General features: G+C 44.0%; 1 long non-coding RNA gene across 1 annotated transcript; it reads right to left on the bottom strand.

Moving 5' to 3' along the window:
* Positions 1-14,080: 14,080 nt before the first annotated feature.
* On the bottom strand, positions 14,081-16,314 carry LOC129647753 (uncharacterized). Its single transcript, XR_008712485.1, has 2 exons — positions 15,992-16,314; positions 14,081-14,370 (listed from the first exon to the last, which is right to left on the bottom strand). It is a non-coding gene; the product is annotated as an uncharacterized LOC129647753 (long non-coding RNA).
* Positions 16,315-26,356: the final 10,042 nt, after the last annotated feature.

A 26,356-nucleotide genomic window follows, 5' to 3' on the forward strand; every position in this document is an offset into this window, starting at 1 on the left:
ACTCATTTAATCTTCCTAGCACTTGAGGTAGGCAGTGTTACTCTTCCTAGTTTACAGATGAGGAAACTGAGGTGTTTGGTTCAGTTCAGTTGCTCAGTCGTGTCTGACTCTTTGCGACTCCATGAACCGCAGTATGCCATGCTGCAGACATGGCCTCCCTGTCCATCACCAACTCCCAGAGTACACCTAAACCCATGTCCATTGAGTTGGTGATGCCATCCAGCCATCTCATCCTCTGTTGTCCCCTTCTCCTCCTGCTCTCAATCTTTCCCAGCATCAGGGTCTTTTCAAATGAGTCAACTCTTCACATCAGGTGTCCAAAGTATTGGAGTTTCAGCTTCAACATCAGTCCTTCCAATGAACACCCAGGACTGATCTCCTTTAGGATGGACTGGTTGGATCTCCTTGCAATCCAAGGGACTCTCAAGAGTCTTCTCCAACACCACAGTTCAAAAGCATCAAGTCTTCTGCGCTCAACTTTATTTATAGTCCAACTCTCACACCCATACATGACTACTGGAAAAACCATAGCCTTGACTAGATGGACCTTTGTTGACAAAGTAATGTCTCTGCTTTTTAATATGCTGTCTAGGTTGGTCATAACTTTCCTTCCAAGGAGTGTCTTTTAATTTCATGGCTGCAATCACCATCTGCAGTGATTTTGGAGCCCAGAAAAATAGTCAGCTACTGTTTCCACTGTTTCCCCATCTATTTGCCATGAAGTGATGGGACCAGATGCCACGATCTTAGTTTTCTGAATGTTGAGCTTTAAGCCAACTTTTTCACTCTCCTCTTTCACTTTCATCAAGAGGCTCTTTAGTTCTTCTTCACTTTCCGCCATAAGGGTGGTGTCATCTGCATATCTGCATTACTGAGGTGTAGAAAGGCTTAATATCTTCAGTCCACCCTGTAGTAAGGGACAACATGGGTGATATTCAAAAGCTGTAATGAGTAGGATGATCCAGACATTGGCCAATCAGAGGCAAGACTGTGACCTCAGAACAGATGCTACATGTAAGCAAAGGTGGCATGGCTACATAGGTCCTATTGGCTGAGCATCACTCCAAGTGGGGATTCAGACCTGGGCAGTCCAGCTACAGGGTCCACATTCTTGCCACTGCCCTGTAACATCTCTTTGCTCTGGGAAGATGCTCCATCAACAGTGGGCAAAAGTAAGGTGCTATGATCCAAGTGGTCCCTTGCAGGGGGTGGGGGGAGTTCTGTTTTTTCTGCCTCCTGCCCCTCCTCTTGGCATTTACAACACCCAAAGCATGATTGTGCTCTTGTGGCACCATTCATAAGTGATCTTCTGGTTTCTGCTCCATGGTACTCTTTCTCTCTCCTTGTCAAGATCCAGGGTTCACTAACCTGCTTTCAGTCTCTCCACAAACAAACAACCCTTTACTCTGCATGTCAACACATCCAACAGTTATGCTTTTGCTCTTCTGTTCTATGCCATATGATGGCTTCCCTAAAGGCATTGAGAGTCTGTGGTTTTCAAGAGGTGGCCTAGGCTGGTCTTAGAAAATGTAGGGCAGGAAGAAGAGGCTCACACAAGGGTTTAATGACCAACCTCAGTAAGCCCTTCAAGTTCCCAAGTGTCTTTTAGGGAAAGAAATAGAATATATAGACTGGAATTTCTCCATAGACAGAAAACTGACACAGAAGGCTTCTCTGTTGGCTTGGTGGTAAAGAATTCACCTGTCAATGCGGGAGACACAGGTTTGATCCCTGGTCCGGGAAGATCCCACATGCTGTGGAGCAACTAGGCCTGTACTCTAGAACCTGGAAACTTCAACTACTGAGCCCACATGCTGAAAATACTGAAGCCCACAAGCCTAGAGCCCATGCTCCACAACAAGAGAATTCACTGCAGTGAGAAGCCCTTGCACTGCAACTAGAGAGAGAAGCTCTTGCTTGCCAAGACTAGAGAAAAGCCTGAGCAGCAAAAAAGACCCAGCATGCATAAATACATAAGTAAAACTATATATATATTTAGAAAGCTGATACAGACTTTCTGATTCAGTAGGTCTGGAGGGAATCCTGAGAATCTGCATTTCTAAAATTTTCCAGGTGATGCTGCTATTGCTGGTCTGGGTACCACACCTTGAGATCATAGCACATTATTCCTCTGTCTTTAGAACCAGTCCACCTTCCTAGTGATTGATTTCACCTAGGGAAGGCCTCCTGGTTCAAGGCTCAGGGCTTGTTCTAGTCATTTCTCAGTAGCATTGGCCACATCCTCATTAAGGGCACTTGTGTGAAGAGTTTATCCTGACCCATGTCCAATACCTGGGCCTTGCTGGCCTGAAACCAAGGGCTGCTCTGAGTATGGTGTGGTATGGAGGTAGTCATGGGCAATCAAGAATGCTTGTGATCAGTGTCCACTAGGCAGCCATCAATCTCCAATTCCACATGCTTGCTACTGTCCCATTGGGATCCTGATGTCGAAAGGAACAAAAGGGTGCCTAGTGCAAATTCCCCCTCATACAGGTCCCCAACCCCCACTCCCAAGTTTTCCTCCTTAGAACAGTCTTACCTCTTTTCTGAAATCTTATCGTTCCTTTGCAGCTTTCACTTCTGGGATTCCTGAGCACTCCTTCCCATCAGTTTTATGCCACTGATTTAGACTGTGAGCAGCTGGAGGGCATGTCTCACTGCCTTGTTGGTCCTTGTCAAAGTGCAGAGCACACTGTAGGCACTCTCTGAATGTTTGATTATTGTTGTTGTTCAGCCGCTCAGTCATTTCTGACTCTTTGTAAACCCATGGACTGCAGCACGCCAGGCTTCCCTGTCCTTCACTATCAGAGTTTGTTTGAACTCATGTCCATTAAGTCGGTGATGCCATCCAACCATCTCATCCTCTGTCATCCCCTTCTCCTCATGCCCCCAATTTTTTCTAGCACCAGGGTCTTTTCCTATGAGTTGGCTCTTCATATCATGTGGCCAAAGTACTAGAGCTTCAGCTTTGGCATCAGCCCTTCCAATGAATATTCAGGGTTGATTTCCTTTAGGAATGTTTGATAAATGAAACAAAGGCGCCAACTAGGAAGATAACATAACACAACAGAGGTAAGGTAGTCTGACTCTGGAGTCATCTGACCTGAGTGTAGGTTTCAAATTTGTCATTTGTTAATTGCAAAACCCTGTATAGGAATTACTCAACTTTGTTCTCAGTTTTCTAATCTGCAAAGTGGATACAACAGTATCTTCCTCATAGAGCTGTTGTATTAAGATAATACTTATAAAGCTCTTATCACTGGGCACAGAATAGATTCTCAGACAATGGTATTTATTAGCAAAAGAACCACTTGCTAAACATATGGGGGTGGGCACAGAAAGAGGAATCTTGGGACCTTTATGTTTCAGGCTTTCACTCAATATCATATTTTAGCTTGATCTGAAGGCAATGGCACCCCACTCCAGTACTCTTGCTTGGAAAATCCCATGGACGGAGGAGCCTGGAAGGCTGCAGTCCATGGGGTCGCTAAAAGTCGGACACAACTGAGCGACTTCACTTTCACTTTTCACTTTCCTGCATTGGAGAAGGAAATAGCAACCCACTCCAGTGTTCTTGCCTGGAGAATCCCAGGGACGGCGGAGCCTGGTGGGCTGCCGTCTATAGGGCTGCACAGAGTCAGACACGACTGAAGCAACTTAGCAGCAGCAGCAGCATTGAAGTGGGATAAAGCAAGACACTCTACAGGGTAGATGTGTCATGTCTGAAGAGACAGAACAAGGAGAGTGGAAAAGAGACAAGAAGACAGACCCAGCAGGCACTTCACAGCCTGTCTGGCCTTTGTTTCCATTTCTGTGTTTGTTTCTAATGGTGTTAATTCTTTGTCTGCTCTCTTTCACAGACACACTTTTTGTCTGTATTCATCAACAGATACAATAAAACCTGAATCACCCTGTGCTGAGAACTAGGACACCAGAGATCTGTGTTTGGGAATGCCACTGCGTATTAGTATACACGATATGTCAGGGCTGTTAAAAACACAGCTTGTTCAGTCCTCCAGGCTGCGCTTGGCTCTTGCATTAGCTAACTTCCCTTTGGTGCTGTGGAGAGGCACACCATGTAACATGGTAGACATCCTGGGTGCCAATGTCACACTAGTATCATGTCTAGTTTTCCTTCCCTTCCAGGCATGTGGACAACAGGCCCCCTGCAGTTGAGCAGGGCCCTGAGCCTGGTCGTGGGTGGCTAGTGAGCAGAGGCAGTGAAAACCCCCCACAGCTCTCTTTCTGAGGGCATACGATCCTGCAGGAGGCCTTGTTTTAGGGGCAGAGCTTCAAGATTAAAACAACCTGGACCCTGAGCTGCACCAGGAGGAAAGCTGCCTTAAAGAGGTACTTGTATCATCACAAATCATTTGATACATGAAGGCATTGAAATTTTGAGGTTGTGTGTGACAGTCAGATACCCTGGCTCATTCTCATTTTTAAAAATCAATAAGAAAATATTACAAGTCTTTCCACACTTTTTCCATCATCAGTAGGTTATCTGCTTGTGCTTTTCCTTTAGTAGCCCAGGCATGTCAGTTTATAATGTTCTTGATAATTCTGTTTTCGGCCAGGAGCCTTCTCTTCATTCTCCACTACCCACTCCACCCCCCAATTTTGTAGGCCAGGTGGCACTAGTGGTAAATAACCTGCCTGCAATGCAAGAGACATAAGAGATGCAGATTCAGTTCCTGGGTTGGGAAGATCCCCTGGAGAAGGAAATGGCAACCCACTCCAGTATCCTTGCCTAGAGAATCCCATGGACAGAGGAGCCTGGTAGGCTGCAGTCCATGGGGTCGCCAAAAGTCAGACATGAATGAAGTTACTTAGCCTGCACATAGCACACATATTTGCCAACACTCTTCAAGGAAGATCTAGATGCCATCCTGGTTGGATCAAACCTATCCCTCTCCTGCTGAAAAATATTTATATTTTACTTGTGGTGAGAAAAGAGTGCCAGCTGCTTTGTAAACAGAATCAGATCTCCAGTTGGATCTTTTAGTGATAAGGTCTAGAGAAATACATGAACCAATAATTTACTTTATTTTTGTTTCTTGTGTGTGTGACCCCAAGTAAGAAGTAGCGTAGTGTGGATATCTAGATGAGGGACTGTGAAACTGGGTTTATGGAGGAGACTTGACTGGAATCAGCATTGTGGTTGAATGTAATCGTATGTCATGGGTCCCTGCTCATGGGCCTGAAAGACACTTCCTATTGTGTGTGATAGAACTGGGGCCTCTGGGCTCAAGTAGCACAGGTGGACTGCACAGAATGGCAGGCCCTGAATATGTCCCATCTACTTCTCCATTTCCTCACTGTGGAATGGGACTGTTACATATTTCCCAGGCCTTTGGAAAAGACACAATGCTTGGTACTTTACTGTATAGCTTTGCTTTTTCTATTTTAATATGGGTAAATTTCTTTAAAAAATCCACAAACAAAAAGGATTTCCAAAGAACCTAGGATCAGAAACATGGATGAAATAAAAATTCTGACTGATTAAACTATATAAAACTCTCAGGGGTATATCAAGAGAGAGTAGGTTGAAGGGCTAGCCTACTCTCCCTAACTCCCATCCTGGGACCAGATCTGGACTCCTGATTACTTCTGTAAATAAAGTCTCACTAAAACACAGTCAGGGTTTCCCAGGTGGCTCAGTGGCAAAGAATCTGTGTTCCAATGAGGGAAACACAGGAGACACAGGTTTGATCCCTGGTCAGGAAGATTCTCTGGAGGAGGGCATGGTTACCCACTCCAGTATTCTGGTCTGGAAAATCCCATGGACAGAGGAGCCTGGTGGGCTACAGTCCAGGAGGTCGCAAAGAGTTGGACATGACTGAGTACGCACTCTCACACAAAAACAAACTCAAGCTCATCCACCTTACACAATGTTCATGGCTGTTTTCATAGTACAATGGCAGAGGTAAATAGTTGTGACAGGAATTTATGGCTCACAAAGTTGAACATATGTAGGATTTGGTCCCTTCTAGCCAAGACTACAACAGGGGTTCTCAAACTTGAGCAAGCATCTTAGAATCACACGATGGACTTATTAAAATACAGATTTCTGAGCCCTACCTCTAGTTCAGTAGGTCTGGGGTAGGGCCCATGAATCTGTATCTATCAAGGTCCAATCCAGGTGATGCTGATGTTGCTTGTCTGGGGACCACATTTTGAGCACCATAGGACTAGAGATTATAGTTGGCAAGCTCTAATGATGAGACAAATTCTAATAGAACAGAATGGGCACCAGCTGTGTTTGGGACACTTCTCCAATTTCCAGAACAGAGTCGAGGAAGAAGGGGGTGCCTCTTTCTCTAGGACTCCTGGACTGATTATTGTTGCTTGGCTTCATCTCCCAAAGGCTACTTCCAAAGGCTCAGCAGTTGACACCCATCAGAAAGAAGTGATACTGGATGAACAAACAAACAAAATGGGATATTCCAGGGCTGCATAGAAGTTACTGTGCATGTATTTGGGGAACTCCATGAATAAGGCTGTCTATAAAACAACTCATTTATTTGTGGGTGTGTGGGAATCCTGTAGATCTGCAGAGCCTGAGGCAAAATGCTTCTTATGTACAATCAGCAGGTACCAACTTGTAGCTATATAATTACTGAATTCCAGATGAACATGTCGAAATTCACCTGGTATCACTTCTTTCTGAGGATTGTCAACTGCTGAGCTCTGGGAAGTAGCCTTTGGGATATGAAGTCAAGCAGTGATAATCAGGCTTTTTAAAATATTTACTTATCTTTGGCCCCATACCCGCTTTGGAACATTAGTTCATTGGTATAGGGATTGAGATGAAGCCACTTGGTATAAAAACGGAAGATAGAAAGTGAAGTTGCTCAGTCATGCCCGACTCTTTGCGACCCCATGGATAGTAGCCTGCACCAAGCTCCTCTGTCCATGGGATTTTCAAGGCAAGAGTACTGGTGTGGGTTGAGGCAAAGTCAGTCCCAGAATAGGGAATGAAATGGAGGTTGCCAACAACAATTCTTGTGTTGGAAATTCCACTGTAAAAGAAGAAGGCTAGAGTCTTCTTACCGTGAGGATTCAGAAATGAGATCCTGTTTTTATCACTTGCTTCTGAAAATTCTCTCCACACAGCCACGCAGCAAGGAGGATGAAGAAGAGGGTCCCTAGTGTCCCATACAAATAGGACTTAATTGCCTTTCAGGCTGGGCTAGGGTTCTTTGGGAGGGAGCACTCAGAGACAGCAGAGGAAAGCTAGAATTCACCCAGAGCTACCTCTGCCCCATCCCCTCCACACGCTGCTGCTTGCCTCTTCATCTCTTTGATGTGGGGCCCTCCAGGCTCAGAGAAAACACAGCTGTTGTGATGGCCCCACATGGAATCCCCGTGGCAGCCCCACTGCAGGTGGTTTAAATTAGGCCAGTCATGATGGTCCCAAACGGAGCATGATGGCAGTTAGGAGCCTGGCTGACCATTTAGCCAAGGGCTGATGAATTAGGTATCAGGTTTGCAAAGCAAAACTCCCAAGTACACCTTTTGCAGCCCAGCCAAGGGGCACTTCTTGCTCTGGGGCTTGTCTCTTCCATGCAGGCTCAGAAGACACCAGACCAACTAAGAAGGGCAACTGAGATGCATGAATATTCCAGGGCCTCTGCTTCCTCCTTTGTCTCCCTGGAGGCCTCCTTCTCACCCTGTAGATTCAGTGGTGGGATCACCCTTCAGTCCTGCAGAAGCAGGCTGGCTTTCCGCTTGTGCTAATTCTCTGCAAAGGCACACTCTTGCACAGGGAGTAATGTGCACAGTAACGTGCACAGGGAGCAGGCCATGGGGTGAGGGGTTTGTGGGTAAGGCATGCAGAGTGTTGGGATGCCTACAGGTGAGGCACCCCCAGTGGCTCACGAGAGGCCTTTCAGTGGAGTCTCTGATGTGGTTAGTAGGATCTGTGTTCCTTTGATGAATTCTGTTCTGAGCCCGGGCTGCTATTCTTTTAGTTGCTTACCACTCCCTGGCATGTGATTGGCAATTCAACATTCTGAGTGGAAAGCAAAAGCAAAAGTCGCTCTGCCGTGTCCCACCCATTGGGACTCCATGGACTATACAGACCTTGGAATTCTTTAGGCCAGAATACTGGAGTGGGTAGCCTTTCCCTTTTCTAGGGAATCTTTTCAACCCAGGGATTGAACCCAGGTATCCCACATTGCAGGCAGATTTTTTACCAGCTGAGCCACCAGGGGAGCCCAAGAATACTGGAGTGGGTAGCCTATCCCTTCTTCAGCAGATCTTCTCAACCCAGGAATCAAACTGGGGTCTCCTGCATTGCAGGCAGATTCTTTACCAACTGAGCTATCTGGGAAGCCTATTCTGAGTGGGGTGGGAGGCACATGTCCTTCTTTGGCAGTGACCAGCACAGTTGTAGAAGTAGGGAGTTTACTTACATATGCTCACTCTCCCCATGGGAGGAATCATGGGCTGATTCCTCGTCCAGTGATCTGTCTTGTCCCTGAGCTGTGCCATCTTGGGGGAAGGGGTTAACACAGGTAAAGTGAAACTATTCCTTTCATCCTCTTCAGTGTGTAAAATCCTGGATTTGTTTGTTTGTTTGTTTGTTTCTGCTTTTGCTCCAGCAGTGTGCTGGGACTTCTCCGCTGGAATCCCAGGCTTCTGCAACGCCCTTCTTGTCCACTGGTGACTGTCAACATTGGTATTCTTTGAGGGGAAGGTGGTAGAAAACTTGCATTTTGCCATGTTGATGATATCACTTTCCTCATTTAATCTTCATAATAACACTGTGAAGTAGGTATTATTATTATGCTCATTTTATAGATGAGAAGACTGAGACAGAAGGAGGTTATAATTGCTCATGATAACACATCTCATAAGTGACAGAGCTGGTATTCATAACTAGACAGTCTGACTCTGGAGTCTTAATTACAGTGCTATACCACTTCCCCTTATGGGAACCGTTTATTCTTTTTTTCATCCTTTATTTCTAGTTTCTAACTCTGAGCCAGGAATAAGGAAAAACTAACAAATGTTTTTGAAAGAAATAATAGAGTACTTATTTGCTAGGAAGACAGAGGACTGAATACTTTTTTGGAATCAATACATACATATTCCATTTAATGGAATCCACACTGTGGTAGTTTATTATGTTATTTGTCTCTGGAATTATTTTCCTAACAAAAATATGTATGTGTGTGTATGAAAAATCCCTTGTAGATTTCTGTTACATATTTTCCACAATGTGCCTTTGTATATTTTCATATAAAAAAAAGTGAGAGTGCAGACATAGAGAATAAATAGACTTGTGGTTGCCAAAGGAGAGGCAGGAGAGGAGAGGGGAGGGGAGAGGGCTGTACTGAGAGTTTGGGATTAGCAGATGTAAACTATTCTATATAGAATGGATAAACAACAAGATGTTACTGTATAACAGGGAACTACATTCCGTATCCTGTGATAAATCATAATGGAAATGAATAAGAAACATATCTGTGTGTATATATATATAAAACTGAATCACTTTGCTGTATAGCAGAAATTATCACATTATAAATCAACTATTGTTGTTGTTTAGTTGCTAAATCACTTCTGCCTCTATGCTACACTTCAATAAAATACATTTTAAAAAGGCAAGAGTGGAAACTGTCCTGGACACTCTTAAATAATGAGTATTGGCATCCTCTGATGACAACCCTCTATGCCAGTGAACCCTCTACCCTCACTCTTTTTCTTTTTTTTTTTTTTGTGGGAGGGGTGCTGCTGCATGGCTTGTGGGATCTCAGTTCCCTGACCAGGGATTGAATCCAGGCCATAGTGGAGAAAGCCTGGAATCCTTACCACTAGGCAACCAGGGGACTCTTATGCCTTTATTCTCTTGAGTATATTCCATAAAGAGGGCTGTTAATGCCACTGTAACCTCTCTTTCTGCTATGTATTTTGCATTCCAGTAGATTATTTTAATCTATAGTTACTGACCAAGGAAATGTGTAAATTAAGGGTCTGAGCCTATATAAAGGAACAGGCAGAGGGTCGAGTTGGATCTTAAAAGACAGGCAAGGTTGTTCTCTAGATCTGGCAAAGTTGACCACTAGCACAGCTCTGAAGTATAATATTCTAGAAGCAGCTGTTCATCCAAGAGAAATTAGAGAACCTCTTCAATCACTTCTAAAGCGCAAAGCAAAGAGCCATGAACAAAAATATCTGGAGGCAGACCTAGATGATGGGACAGATTCAAACACTGTAGAACCTACAAGGGTAAAATGTTTAAGGAGGGAGCCAGTATTGACCAGCAAGCTGCATTTGGATTCCCCAGCTCTTCAAGGGCTTCACAAGACTGATATTAACCCTCTCAGCCTGTCTTCATTGTGGATAAACCTTGCCTTTATTGGAAGCATGTGTTACTAAGTCACTTGACTTTTGAGAAAAGAACAATGCATTAGGTTGTAAAGTCACCAAAGATAACCTCACATTCTTGCTGGGGACCATGCTTTGGCAGAGTCTAACCTGAGTTCCATGACTGTCCATTATTAAATGAGAGCCAACATTTTATCTTCATGTGGCTGCATTTGTTATACTGGGGCTGTGCTCTTACCAGACATGTGCATAAGTTCCTGAATATCATTTTCTTTTATTCATATGCATTTTATAATATACAACATTTTAATTAATCTGCTTATTACTTATACTACAGTTTAAATAATCAAGCCCATGATTCTTAGTAATAAAGAGTTTGGGTAGTAGGAACACATCTCCATTGGGACTATTATAAAATGTCCCTTTACTAAGCATTTAGTCAAGGCTCAAGTTTTCAGAAGTATTCACAGTACCAAATGCTATGTGCCATGTTCTGTGCTAAGCTTTTTACATATTTTATCTCATTTAGTAGTCAAGATACAAACTTAGGAACTGCAAGGTTGAAATTGCAACCAGGTAATAAAATGCAGATATTATCCAAACTCATTAACTCCTTTGTGTGCATTTGTGAATTGGTAGATAGAAATTGAGTGCCTCTTTAGTACTGAACCCTCTTACTGAGTACCTGAAATTATACTAATTAAGAAAAACATCTTTCCTTCCTTCATGACTAACTAGGCGGTTGGTTATTCAATAATAATTGTTCTGTATCACTTAGGGCTTACATTCAGCAGCTAATATCAGATGTTAAAGAATAGTGACTTATTCCAATGAAGAGTTTTATTTTTCTAATTCTAAGTATGGATATAGTCAGTTCAGGACTGGAAGGGCAACTCCATAATGTAATCAGAGACCCAGCAGATTCTAACATCTTTCTGCTCCATCATCTTTAGTATATGCTTGTCTCATGGCCACAAAATGACTGCCATCCTCCAGCCAGCTTATTTGCATTCTTGGCAGGAAAAAGACAATGGGTAGGGGTTAAAAGGAACATGCCAGCTGAGTCAGCTTTCCTTTAATGCAGCTTTCCCAGATTTCTTATCTGTGAACTTCCTCTTGCTTCTCATTGGTCAGCTTTGTGTCTCATATTCACTCCTAAATGAAAAGGTGGCTGAGAAAATTAGTTACCTTTTTGAAAGGGACATATAAACCTGCCACAAATCTTTGAGCTTTGGTTTACTGTTTCAAACTTATGTAGGGACAGGGTGGGTACAGACACAAGCAGACTCACAGCCACCTACATGGTGTGGATTAAGGAACACTGGGTAGGCTCAGCGGCCAAGTCATATTGTCAGGTAGTGACAGAAGCTGGAACCAGCATCTTTGAGCCTCTCATGACCTTGCCAGTCTTATCACCACCTGAGAACTCAAATTCCTGTAAACTGACAGCCCCCTGAGTAGCTGAGTGAATGGCTCCAGGCAATAAAGGTTCTTTCTAAGCCATATGACCTCCAAGTGGCCAGTAGGACATTTACAACCCTAGGGTATCAGTTAAGAATGGAAAAGGTCCAGATGGTGCTCTTTACTTCCCAGCCTCTGGGCAAAAGCAAAAGAGGATGGATAATTCTAGAGACAATTGAGCCATTATCTGTCTTTACTACAATCATAGATTGAGCTTGGAATACAGGAGGAGGGGAAATTCTTTATATTGTAAAGATACAATTACAGGAGAGAAAAAAGAAAGTGAACTATATACGTAGTTAAAGTCATTTTTGAAATGGTAGTGTTGCAGGAAGGCAGACCCCTTCCAGGGCCCAAAACTGGGCTCTTGTCTAACTCTCAGAAATGAATTGTCCGAGGAGACACATGTGGTGACAAAGCAAGAGATTTTATTGGGAAAGGGCACCCGGGTGGAGAGCAGTAGGGTAAGGGAACCCAGGAGAACTGCTCTGCCGCGTGGCTCGCAGTCTTGGGTTTTATGGTGATGGGATTAGTTTCCGGGTGGTCTTTGGCCAATCATTCTAATTCAGAGTCTTTCCTGGTGGTGCATGCATCGCTCAGCCAAGATGGATGCTAGTGAGAGGGATTCTGGGAAGTGGACGGACACGTGGTGTCTCCTTTCAACCTTTCCTGAACTCTTCCGGTTGGTGTGGTGGCTTATTAGTTCTGTATTCCTTATCAGGATCTCCTGTCATAAAACAGCTCATGCAAATGGTTACTATGGTGCCTGGCCAGGGTGGGCGGTTTCAATCAGTGTGCTTCCCCTAACAGTAGGAGCCTCATAGTAGCCAGGTTTTAGACAGAATTTAATAAAATCATGGATGACACAGTCATATAATTGATTTTCTCCCATCTTTGGGGCCAACTACATCCAGGAGCTCTATACTCATTAACACATTTAATCCAGGTAACAATTCTCGGAAGCAGCTGGTTATCACCCTTGCATAACTGAGAGGACACTAGGTTTAGCTGGTGAGCAGCTTGCCCTGGGACATATACAGTGGCTGGGCTCAATTTAGCTGTTCCTAATCTTGTGTTCTTCTCACCACCCTGTGCAAACCTTACAAGGCACTGCTAACATTTTCCATGCAAAAGGGAATAGATTTCTTTTCTCAAGTATCACAGTGTTTATTGATAGATACACATCTATAAATCAGGGCATGAACATGACTTGATACATTAAGCAGACTTAATTTCAATATAATAACAAGAGAGACAAGTGGAGCCCTATACCAAGATCACAGGATAAAAGTCTCTGGAACTGACCAAGCCCATACCAACTGTTGCCATGAGCCTCTGGATCTAAACCGGCCAGTTTCCTGACCCCATATTAGGTAAAATACCCACCCTATAACATCCTAACCAATCACCTAATGCCACCATTCCAGTGGGAATTTTCTCTGTCTTGAAGCTATAAAAATTGGCTACTGGCCTGAGAAAGAGGTCAGCTCTCCCTTGAGCTGCCCTGCTGTTCTAACAGCATCTCCTACTCTAATAAACTGTATTCTCCTCCCTTCTGCCTCATGTCTGGAAATTCTTTTCCAACCCATGCAGGGACGACGACAGGACACATTCAATTTCTCACCAACTGTTTTATGTCTATGAAAACCACTTTAAAGGCATTAACCATTTCTCAAAACTCATCAGTTTTGTGCAAGTAAATCATGTTTCTTCTAAAAAGACTTATGTACCTTCCCAGGCTCAAGGATATTAAGTATTAGGAGATTGGAATTAACACATACACACTAATATATATAAAACAGATAACAACCAAGGACCTACTGCATAGTACAGGGGAATAAAAATAAATATCTGAATCACTTTTCTGTATACTTGTGAGACAGGAGGGAAGGGGGCAAGGCACAACCTTTAAAAGAATCACATGGGCAAAGGACATGACAAAAACTGGTTAGAACCAAGGAAGATACCACTTCCACTAGACCTTGAGCTTCATTATACACTCATTATAATACATTGTTGTTGCTGTTTAGTTGCTAAATCATATCCAACTCTTTGTGACTCCATGGACTGTAGCCCACCATGCTTCTCTGTCCATGGGATTTCCCAGGTAAGAATATTAGAGTGAGTTTCCATTTCCTTCTCCAGGAGATCTTCCCAACCGAGGGATCGAACCCAGGTGTACTGCATTGCGGGCAGATTTGTTGCAGGAAGGGGGACCCCTTCCAGGGCCTGAAACTGGGCTCTTGACTATCACTAGGAAATGAGCTGTCTGAGGAGACACATGTGGTAACACAGCAAGAGATTTTATCGGGAAACGGTGCCTTGGTGGAGACCAGTAGGGTAAGGGAACCCAGGAGAACTGCTCTGCAGTCTCGGGTTTTATGGTGATGGGATTGTCTTTAGCCAATCATTCTGACTCAGAGTCCTTCCTGGTGGTGCACACCTTGTTTAGCCAAGATGGATGCCAGCGAGGATTCTGGGAGGTGGTCGGATATGTGGTGTCTCTTTTTGACCTTTCTCGAACTCTTCTGGTTGGTGGTGGCTTATTAGTTCCGTGTTCCTTACCAGGAGCGCCTGTCATAAAACAACTCATGAAAATGGTTACTATGGTGCCTGGCCAGGGTGGGCGGTTTCAGTCAGTGTGCTTCCCCTAACAGATTTCTTTAGGACTGAGCCACCAGAGAAGCCCTATAATACGTTCAGTTCAGTTCAGTTCAGTTGCTCAGTCGTATCTGACTCTTTGCAACCCCATGAATCGCAGTATGCCAGGCCTCCCTGTCCATCACCAACTCCCGGAGTTTACTCAGACTCACGTCCATCGAGTCAGTGATGCCATCCAGCCATCTCATCCTCTCTTGTCCCCTTCTCCTCCTGCCCCTAATCCCTCCCAGCATCAGAGTCTTTTCCAATGAGTCAACTCTTTGCATGAGGTGGCCAAAGTACTGGAGTTTCAGCTTTAGCATCATTCCTTCCAAAGAAATCCCAGGGCTGATCTCCTTCAGAATGGACTGGTTGGATCTCCTTGCAGTCCAAGAGACTCTCAAGAGTCTTCTCCAACACCACAGTTCAAAAGCATCAATTCTTCGGTGCTCAGCCTTCTTCACAGTCCAACTCTCACATCCATACACGACCGCAGGAAAAACCATAGCCTTGACTAGATGGACCTTTGTTGGCAAAGTAATGTCTCTGCTTTTGAATACGCTATCTAGGTTGGTCATAACTTTCCTTCCAAGGAGTAAGCGTCTTTTAATTTCATGGCTGCAGTCACCATCTGCAGTGATTTTGGAGCCTCCCAAAATAAAGTCTGACACTGTTTCCACTGTTTCCCCATCTATTTCCCATGAAGTGATGGGACCAGATGCCACGATCTTCGTTTTCTGAATGTTGAGCTTTAAGCCAACTTTTTCACTCTCCACTTTCACTTTCATCAAGAGGCTTTTGAGTTCCTCTTCACTTTCTGCCATAAGGGTGGTGTCATCTGCATATCTGAGGTTATTGATATTTCTCCCAGCAATCTTGATTCCAGCTTGTGCTTCTTCCATCCCAGCGTTTCTCATGATGTACTCTGCATATAAGTTAAATAAGCAGGGTGACCATATACAGCCTTGACGTACTCCTTTTCCTTTTTGGAACCAGTCTACTGTTCCATGTCCAGTTCTAACTGTTGCTTCCTGACCTGCATACAGAATTCTCAAGAGGCAGGTCAGGTGGTCTGGTATTCCCATCTCTTGAAGAATTTTCCACAGTTTGTTGTGATCCACACAGTCAAAGGCTTTGGCATAGTCAATAAAGCAGAAATAGATGTTTTTCTGGAACTCTCCTGCTTTTTTGATGATCCAGCGGATGTTGGCAATTTGATCTCTGGTTCCTCTGCCTTTTCTAAAACCAGCTTGAACATCAGGAAGTTCACGGTTCACGTATTGCTGAATGACACACCCTCCAGCACCATGACAGTTCTGAAGTAACCATAAACAACCCAAAAGTGGGTGGTGGCCCAATTCCTAAAAATCCTTGCCTTTTCCCCTGAAACATTTGGAATAATCCTTCCACTCCCCAGCCTATGAAATTACTCAGCCCATAAAAACTAACCACCCCATATATTGGCCCTCTCTGTCTCAGAGGTGAGTTGTGCCTTTTGGGGGCCCACCACTCTGCCAGTGGAGTGTGTTTCTCTCTAAATACATCCACTTCTTACCTATCACTTCGTCTCTGAATTCTTTCTTGACAAAGCGAGACCTAGAATTCACCAGGAGCATATTGGCAAAGCCAGCCAGAAGAATTCAGGACGCCTCAGCCTCTCGGCTCCCTTGTGTTTCAGTCGCTGCCTCACCTTCCGCCATTACTCTCCCGCTCTGTTGCTCCCTTACTACCTCACTCTTACTTTCCACTCTTATCTCTTACTCTGCTGGAAAATAGGGAAAAGAAGCCTTCCAGGCATTTCCCACCCTTCCTGCCAGGTCTTCCCCTTCTTACTGTACATGCGCACAGGGAATGTCAGGGAAAGTTTCCAGCTGTCCTCACAGGCAGCTTGAGACATGAACCATAAGCTCTTTGCCCTCTGGGTTTGCTTTATCTACCATTTAATTAACTGTTAACAGGTCCAGTTGTGTAAAAACATGAAATACAGCTTTACTTAGAGTCTATGCCACTGTTAAGGGCATAGACTGCGACAGCAGTCCCTTCTGGAGAGCTCTTGAATCGCAGGCAGGCAGTCTGCGCGCGCATGCTCCCAGGTGTTAGGAGTCGGGGATGGTCCTGCGCCACATGGTTGGCACTTCCGGTGGTGGGGCCATCAATCCCGACGTGCTGGTTGTGGCCAGCCCTGCAGGGTCTGCCCTGATTCCACCTCCACTCCCTCCTTCTTAGGGCGGGGCTGGCTACTCAAGCTGGGTGGGAGGTACACTTGGCACAGCCCTGGAGATATACTCCTGGGCAATGATTCACATTTGCCGTGCTTACCTCCCCCCGGGTCGTAGGATTGGGAGTGTCTTTCCGAGGTCCTGGGGTCCTCCATCCCCGTAACTGCAGTCACAGTGCCTCCTCCTGGGCTGCCATATCTGCCCCTGAACCCAGCCCCACTGGCCAGAGCACGTATGGGGAGAGGGAAGCGAGAGGATGACAACAAGGTCCCAGGGGTGCCTTCCACAAAAGGGAAAGGAATAGAAAGATTTTTTTTTTTTTTCCCAACAAACTCTCTTCCTAATAGCCAGTGCCTGATATTTGAAACTTACCACCTTTTAAGAGAAAAAGACTGGGGCTTAAATAGGTCTCAGAACAATGCGGATGTCTGTTCCAGGGGAACATATCCTGGAACACAAGGATTAATCTATAGAATCTGTAGATAAACCTTCAGGAAGATCATCACGCATCATGGGTACCTCAGTTAGTCAGTTCAGTCGCTCAGTTGTGTCCAACTCTGTGCACCCCATGGACTGCAGCACACCAGGCTTCCCTGTCCATCAGCAACTCCTGGAGCTTGCTCAAACTCATTTCCATAAAGTCCGTGATGCCATCCAACCATCTCATCCTCTGTCAACCCCTTTTCCTCCTGCCTTCAATCTTTCCCTGCATCAGGGTCTTTTCAAATGACTCAGTTCTTCACATCAGGTGGCCAAAGTATTGGAGTTTCGGCTTCAGCATCAGTCCTTTCAATGGCTATTCAGGACTGATCTCCTGTAGGACTGACTGGTTTGATCTTGCAATCCAAGAGACTCTCAAGAGTCTTCTCCAACACCACAGGTCAAAAGCATCAATTCTTTGGCGCTCAGCTTTCTTTATAGTCCAACTTTCACATCCATACATGACTACTGGAAAAACCATAGCTTTGACTAGATGGACCTTTGTTGGCAAAGTAATGTCTCTGTTTTTTAATATACTGTCTAGGTTGGTCATAACTTTTCTTCCAAGGAACACGAGTTGGACACAACTGAGCGACTGAATAACAACAACAAATACTTCAATTAAAAAATAGCACATAAATCTCATTCCTATAAGTGGAAGTAGAAGGACTATAATACTGCAACAACAATCATCAAATGATCTGGATATTCTCTTCTTCAACGAGACTCGTGGGGAAATCTGTCCTTTCTCCATGTTTACAGTTCTCCAGCAGATGGCACCAGATAGCTTAGAATCAGTTGCAGAGAGAGTTAAACTGGGTTAAAGTGAACCTAGCAGACAGCTCAGGTGCCTGTCAGAGGGGAGGAATCTCAGTACAGGCTTGGTACCACCAGCATTGTAGCATTCTCGGTCTATTCAGGGAACTCTGGGCTGATCCTGAGGTGGTTGAGACACGCAGCTCTCCGAGAATCAAGATGACTCATAACGTGAGAGGTGTTTGCGAGGAGGGCAGACTATCTGAAGGTGAGGCTGGCTTCTGAAAATGGGGATGTTGACTTCTGTGTAATTGGAAAGAAACAACAGAACAACCAACTTTATTCTGTAAGGAAATGGATCACTCGGTGAAATCTCCCCAGGGATCTCATCATGTTACCTAAATATTTATTCTGTACAAAGAGGAATGCGCTGTCTAGGAACTACAGAAGGTGGTGCTAGTGGTAAAGAACCCACCTGCCAATGCAGGAGATGCAAGAGTCGTGGGTTCAATCCTTGGGTTGGGAAGATCCCCTGAAGAAAAGTACGATAACCTGCTCTAGTATTCTTGCCTGGAGAATCCCATGCACAGAGGTGCCTAACAGGCTACAGTCTATGGGGCTGCAAAGAGTTGGACACAACTGAAGTGACCTAGCATGCCCACACAGAAGCCATAGGACAAGAAACAGGTATTGCCTCCAAGGGGTTTTCTTCTTGAGGCAAAACTGGAGGAAAAAAGAGAAGAAAATCAAAACCCAACCCCAAACATTTTTTTGGGTCCAATTCCATGAATGTTTGTCCACTAAAATGGCTATCTGCAAAAATACAGGTGACCCCCTCACCGTTTCCCCTCGTTGCCAGTAAGTTGAGAGCAGCCAGCTACACGCAGCACAAGGTAGGCCTGTGTCAGCCCTGAGGTGGGCTTCTCTGAGCTGCAAGGTGATGTCAGTCACCTGCCCTTATCTCTGGAGCCCTTTCAGGTTCAATTTCACATCCACAAGTCAATTTCACCTGCAGCCTAGAGTCTCTGGGGATTTACCTGGGGGCCCAAAGTGAATGTTCTCTCCTTCTGATGTTTCTATCTTGCCCTATTAAATGCATTTTGAATTTTCCATGGGTATAAAAATTTTTTTAGAACAGGCATTTATAAATATTATAAAAATGTTAACACCTTGAAGCCATCTGGTGACAGAGACCTTGAAAGCAGTCCAATTCAGAAACAGACCAACAGAATACATTTTGAGGGTCTCCCTTTACCCTGCTGTTGTTTGCCTTAGAGAGCCCACGTGTGAATACATGCAATGGAAACTCAGACTTGTATATTTTCTTCGTCCCTGCTACTTGAAATGTAGTTCATGGACAAGTAGTACGGACGTCGTCAGGGAGCTAGTTAGACATGCACCCTTTTGGAATCCAGTTGCATCAGAAACTGCATTTTAACAAGATCTCTAGGATTTTGTATGCTTTTTAGAGTCTGAGAAATGCAGCCCTATGATACTATTTTTAAAACTAGGAGCTAATAAGTCCAACAGGGTGGGGGAGGATCCCAGAGCTGGGTTCTGCCTCCTGGGGTGGGTGTACTGTATTATTATTAATCACCAGGTACTGTATTTTCTTCCTCATTGTCCTCTTTGAGGAAAGAGGGCTGATTGATAGGTATCAGCACATTGTGTTAGACAATAATAGGCAGGGGCTACATATCTGTGCCATTTCTGGGCATGGGACATGGATAAGTGATACACAGAGAAAGACTGCTCTTCTGATGAGCAAGTGATGGGCATGGAGTGTCATGGAGGGAGAGGTGTCAGGAAGCGGCCAGAAGACAATGGAATCTCAGCACAGACATGCTCATTCAGGCTGCCAAAGATCACCTGGAATCATAAGGTGTCTCCTGAGATGAGAGTTGGGTGGGCAGTCTGAGCTGGAAGCCTTCAACCTTCTCAGGCAACACCCACAAAGATCAAGAGATTTTCCATGGCCAAAGGATTCCTGGTCTTGTCTCAGACTGTGCCCGGGGACTGTCCCCAGCAAACTCTCTGTGCTAAATGAGACGATTTGGCTGTCTGGTTAGGTGGCAGATGGAAATAGAGCAGAGGTGCACAGCTCTCATAGTTAAGAGATTTTTGTGCCCATTAAATAAAAATATCAGTGGCCCAAAGGGGCCATTCCAATTCTTTTTCTGACTATCACAACTGCCTGTCGTGTAGCAGAGATCAGATCAATATCTGTGTCTATGCAAGTATTACAAGTACTTTAAAATAGGATGTAACTTTTGCCTGGAATGAAGACAAACTCTTTCTATGATATTCTCAGACTAGTGGATAATATCTAATCTGATTTTTCTTTTAAAATGAAAACAATATTAACTGCCACTGTTAAGGGAATAACTGGAGTGAGAAAGGAGGTGTTACCCACCAGAGAGGCAGATTCACCTAGATTGTTTGGGGAAGGGAAGTGAAGGGGAGTGCTGGTGAGTGGTGGAGGGTGGAAGCAATGCCCTACTCCTTTTTTATATCTGCAAATGTCATTAGAAGTCAAGCTGCCCTTTCAGAGCATGCTTCGTGTCCTGACCTACTCTTGAATCTCCAAGGCCACCCAAGTGTTTGGAATTTCATCTTGAGAGGAAGTAATATTTCTCTCTCTCTCATTGGCTTGTTTCTTCTCCTTGGGGGCCTCAGTTACTCATCAGGCTTTAGTTTCTATCTACAGAATATTACCCAGAGAGAAATACAACCCAGAGGGAAAATGGCAGCAGGTCACATGGGGCCTCCGCTTGGCATGTTGGGCTTTGAAATTTGGTCAGAATCCCAAATCTATAAGTTAAGGTCCCTGGCAGGCTGAAGTCTCCTCTGTATGCCTCTGAGTTTCCTAGGAAAAACCTGACACTTCAGAAGCAGTCAGCCATTGTTTCTGGTTTCCTCTCGCCTGGAATGTTGGTCCCTGTAGGCCTGGGACTTGGTAATGACTTTGACCCTGCAGCCTGATGGGTTGGTTCAGCTTGTTCTCTGGGGGCATCTGAACCATTGATGGTTGGGGCCGGCCAACTGTGTTAAGTGTGTTTTTTTATTCTGATATTTGAACATCTGGTACCTTGCAGACTCTGGAGAGACTGCCTCCCAATGTTAGCTAATTCTTAGAGACACTAAACCACCTTCCTGGAAGTGCATTCTTCATATGCAAATCAGCCAATCCAGAACCCACACCCACCACCCTCTGCATCTGGCTTTTGGCTTTTATGACAACTAGAGACAGTCTCACAGCCTGCCCAAAATATTCAAATTAGCCGATCCTTGGCTGTTTACCTGCTTCACCAAGGCCTTCCTATGAAAACCACAATGAAGCCTTTTGCCAGCATCTTTTCACTCTCTCTGCCTCCTGCCTGACCCTGGTGCTGTCCTGTGTGGCACTGCCTAGCACGCTCTGCCTCCTGTTTCTAGAGAACTTTGAGTATAAAAGCTTCTTCCTCCATGCCAACCACTTGCATGTCTCACCAAACCTAATTAAAACAAATCTGGAGAACATTTCAAACACCATCCCTCCTACCCCTAGATTGAGATTGGGGCCTGCATGGTGTTTCCTGTACTGGATGGGTCTACCTCCTGCCTTTCTGACTTCCAACATGAAATTATTTCCTTCCACATACATTTTGTAATTTTTTATTGTCACTTTATTCGATAGCCTAGGGCCAGCAACATCTGGAAAGTAGGAATATGACTATCATGCATACCTCAAACACTGTACCTGACCCACTGAAATGCATTTTCCCAAACTGATGCTGTTATTTCTGTGGGATGGATTCCAGGAGTAAAACTTCTGGGCTGGGGGATATGTTAATAGTCAATTTTGATAGATGTTTCCAGATTGCGTTATAAAAACAAAGCTGTCAAAATTTATATTTCCACCAGCTAGAGATGAAATGAACCCGTTCCCAGAAGCTCCTTGACATTCCTAGAATCTAGCCCCTCAGCATCCCAGGTGGTAAACACTCTCTGCTGCCAAGAGGGTGGGGCTCCCAAGGGAGTGGGTGAGGCTGTTGGCAGCTCACGGATGTTAAAGCCACTTAAGGACCCAGGCTGGTTGGGGAAGGCGGGGTGCCTCCCACTGGCCCGCCCATAGTGGGTACCGCTTCTCTGAACTGAGATCATGCAGGCGACATTGTGTATGGTCCCCTTCCTTTCACTTGGGACCCCCAGGCTCAGATCACTCTGCAGGAGAGTCTGTTATTGCTTTTTAGAATCGATTTAAGGGAGTAAGAGAGAAGCTTCCTCTCAAATAGCTCCTGCCAAATTTGCTTTCATAATTATTGAATATCAAGGACTTTATGGTTCCTGGTTTGATTTTTTTTTTTTTTTTTTATCTTTTCCAAACCATTTTGACTTCCAAGTCAGGACTGGTCTTAGTGGCAATTAGCTGCTGGGGGTGGTGGGATTTCCTGGACACAGGGCTTGCTGCTTATCTTCAAGACCACCCTAGTGACTCCCTCTTTTTATGCTCTAGGGCTCCCTATTAGGAATGTATTTTGTCTTTTTAGAAAATTGCACGATTGTTATTTTATAGAAGAAAAACAACTAATAAACAGACAAAATATTATTTAAATATGACTAACCAGAACAAACTGTGGAAAATTCTTTAAGAGATGGAAATACCAGACCACCTTACCTGCCTCCTGAGAAATCTGTATGTAGGTCAAGAAGCAACAGTTAGAACCAGAAAGGGAACAATGAACTGGTTCCAAATTGGGAAAGGAGTATGTCAAGGCTGTATATTGTCACCAGCTTATTTAAATTATGTTCAGAGTACATCATGCAAAATGCTGGGCTGGATGAAGCACAAGCTGGAATCAAGATTTCTGGGAGAAATATCAATAACCTCAGATATGCAAATGACACCACCATTGTGGCAGAAAGCAAAGAGGAATTAAAGAGCCTCTTAATGAAAGTGAAAGAGGAGAGTGAAAAAGTTGGCTTAAAATAGTCTTTGCAGCCAAAGATGGAGAAGTTCTATACAGTCAGCAAAAATAAGACTGGGAGCTGACCGTGGCTCAGATCATGAACTCCTTATTGGCAAATTCAGACTTAAATTGAAGAAAGTAGGAAAAACCAGTAGATCATTCAGGTATGACCTAAATAAAATCCCTTATGATTATACAGTGGAAATGAGAAATAGATTCAAGGGATTAGATCTGATAGACAGAGTCCCTGATGAACTGTGTACGGAGGTTCATGACATTGTGTAGGAGTCAGGGATCAAGATCATCCACAAGAAAAAGAAATGCAAAAAGGCAAAATGGTTTTTTGAGGAGACCTTACAAATAGATGTGAAAAGAAGAGAAGTGAAAGGCAAAGGAGAAAAGGAAAGATATATCCATTTGAACGCAGAGTTTCAAAGAATAGCAAGGAGAGATAAGAAGACTTCCTCAGTGATCACTGCAAAGAAAGAGAGGAAAACAATAGAATGGGAAAGACTAGAGATCTCTTCAAGAAAATTGGAGATACCAAGGGAACGTTTCATGCCAAGATGGGCACAATAAAAGACAGAAGATATTAAGAAGAGGTGGCAAGAACACACAGAAAAACTGTACAAAAAAGATTTTCACGACCCAGATAATCACGATGGTGTGATCACTCACCTAGAGCCAGACATTCTGGAGTGTGAAGTTGAGTAGGCTTTAGAAATCATCACTACAAACAAAGCTCGTGGAGGTGATGGAATTTCAGTTGAACTATTTCAGATCCTAAAAGATGATGCTGTGAAAGTGCTGCACTCAATATGCCAGCAAATTTGGAAAACTCAGCAGTGGCCACAGGACTGGAAAAGGTCAGTTTTCATTCCAATGCTGAAGAAAGGCAATGCCAAAGAATGCTCAAAATACTGCACAATTGCACTCATCTCACACGCTAGTAAAATAATGCTCAAAATTCTCCAAGCCAGGCTTCAACAGTACGTGAACAGAGAACTTCCAGATGTTCAAGATGGATTTAGAAAAGGCAGAGGAACAAGAGGTCAAATTGCCAACATCCATTGGATTATTGAAAAAGCAAGAGAGTTCCAGAAAAACACCTACTTCTGCTTTACTGACTATGCCAAAGCCTTTGACTGTGTGGATCACAACAAACTGTGGAAAATTCCTAAAGAGATGGGAATATCAGGCCACCTGACCTGCCTCCTGAGAAATCTGTATGCAGGTCAAGAAGCAACAGTTAGAACTGGACGTGGAACAAAGGACTGGTTCCAAACTGGGAAAGGAATACATCAAGGCTGCATATTGTCACCCTGCTTATTTAGCTTATATGCAGAGTACATCATGCAAAATGCCAGGCTGGATGAAGCTCAAGCTGGAATCAAGATTGCCACAAGGAATATCAATAGCCTCAGATATGCAAATGACACCATCGTTATGGCAGAAAGTGAAGAAGAACTAAAGAGCCTCTTGATGAAAGTGAAAGATGAGAGTGAAAATCTTGGCTTAAAACTCAACATTAGAAAACTCAGATCATGATATCTGGTCCCACTGCTTCATGGCAAATAGATGTGGAAACAGTGAGAGATTTTATTTTTTGGGGTTCCTAAATTACTGCAGATGGTAACTGTAGCCATGAAATTAAAAGATGCTTGGTCCTTGGAAGATAAGTTATGACCAACTTAGACAGCATATTAAAAAGCAGAGACATTACTTTGCCAACAAAGGTCCATCTAGTCAAAGCTATGGTATTTACAGTAGTCATGTATGGATGGGAGAGTTGGACTATAAAGAAAGCTGAGCGCCAAAGAATTGATGCTTTTGAACTGTGGTATTGGAGAAGACTCTTGAGAGTCCCTTGGACTGCAAGGAGATCAAACCAGTCAATCCTACAGGAGATCAGTCCTGAATAGCCATTGAAAGGACTGATGCTGAAGCTGAAACTCCAATACTTTGGCCACTTGATGTTAAGAACTGGCTCATTTGAAAAGACCCTGATGCAGGGAATGATTGAAGGCAGGAGGAGAAGGGGTCGACAGAGGATGAGATGGTTGGATGGCATCACCGACTCTATGGAAATGAGCTTGAGCAAGCTCCAGGAGTTGCTGATGGACAGGGAGGCCTGGTGTGCTGCCCTCCAAGGGGTTGCAAAGAGTCAGACACGACTGTGGGACTGAACTGAAAACTCAACATTCAAAATACTAAGATCATGGCATCTGGTCCCATCACTTAATGGCAAATAGTTGAGGAAACAATGGAAATGGTGAGAGACTTTATTTTCTTGGCCTCCAAAATCACTGCAGATGGTGACTGCAGCCATTAAATTAACATACATTTGCTTCTTGGAAGAAAAGTTATGACAAAACTAGACAGCATATTAAAAAGCAGAGACAGTACTTTAACAACAAAGTTCCATCTAGTCAAAGGTATGGTTTTTCCAGTAGTCATGTATGGATGTGAGAGTTGGACTATAAAGAAAGCTGACTGCCAAAGAATTGATGCTTCTGAATTGTGGTGTTGGAGAAGACTCTTGAGAGTCCCTTGGACTGTAAGGAGATCAAACCAGTCAATCCTACAGGAGATTAGTCCTGAATATTCACTGGAGACACTGTTGCTGAAACTGAAGCTCCAAATCTTTGGCCACCTGATGTGAAGCGCTGACTCATTGGAAAAGTCCCCGATGCTGGGAAAGAGTGAAGGCAGTAGGAGAAGGGGTCGACAGAGGATGAGATGGTTGGATGGCATCACCGACTCTATGGAAATGAGTTTGAGCAAGCTCCGGGAGTTGCTGATGGACAGGGAAGGCTGGTGTACTGCAGTCCATGGGGTTGTCAACAGTCAGACATGACTGAGCAATTGAACTGACTGAACCAGAAATAATTGTTACTAACATTTTGGGAAGATTGTTTTCCAGACTTCTTTCATGAAAAGATTATTATTTTTGCTCTGTCACCTGCATAGGACAACCTAAAAAATCATATGCATCATTCTTTGTCAGTATATTGGTTTGCGACAGCACTTTCCATGGGTGCATGAGTATTTTGTCATGCCTTATATTGTTTAAACAATTTTGAATTGTTTGATTTTCTCAGATTTTTGGTATTGTAATAACTTCTGTAATAAACAGCTTTGCACATATGCCTGTATAATTGCCCAATTATATTCTTAGGCAAAATGCCTAGAAGTGAGATTACAGAATTAAAGCATAGCTACTTTTTAACAGCTTTGAGTTGAATTGTATGCTAGAAATTGTGTACCAATTTACTTTCTCCCAAGAGGTATTTGAGTAACTATTTCCCCGAACTCTCCTCAATAGTTAAGATTTGTAAAAAAAATTTGGCCAATTTTTAGGTACATTGAATATATTTACCAGTAAAGGCAATAACCCCCTATCCTCAATTCTAATAAAGCCTTATCCTTTACCACCTCACCATCTAACATGAAAGGCTAAGAACTTGGGGTCTGCAGTCAGAAAGACCATATTTTTATGACCCTGGGTTAGTCACT

The sequence above is a fragment of the Bubalus kerabau genome, chromosome 3 (genome assembly GCF_029407905.1).
Source record: "Bubalus kerabau isolate K-KA32 ecotype Philippines breed swamp buffalo chromosome 3, PCC_UOA_SB_1v2, whole genome shotgun sequence".
Lineage (NCBI taxonomy): Eukaryota > Metazoa > Chordata > Mammalia > Artiodactyla > Bovidae > Bubalus > Bubalus kerabau.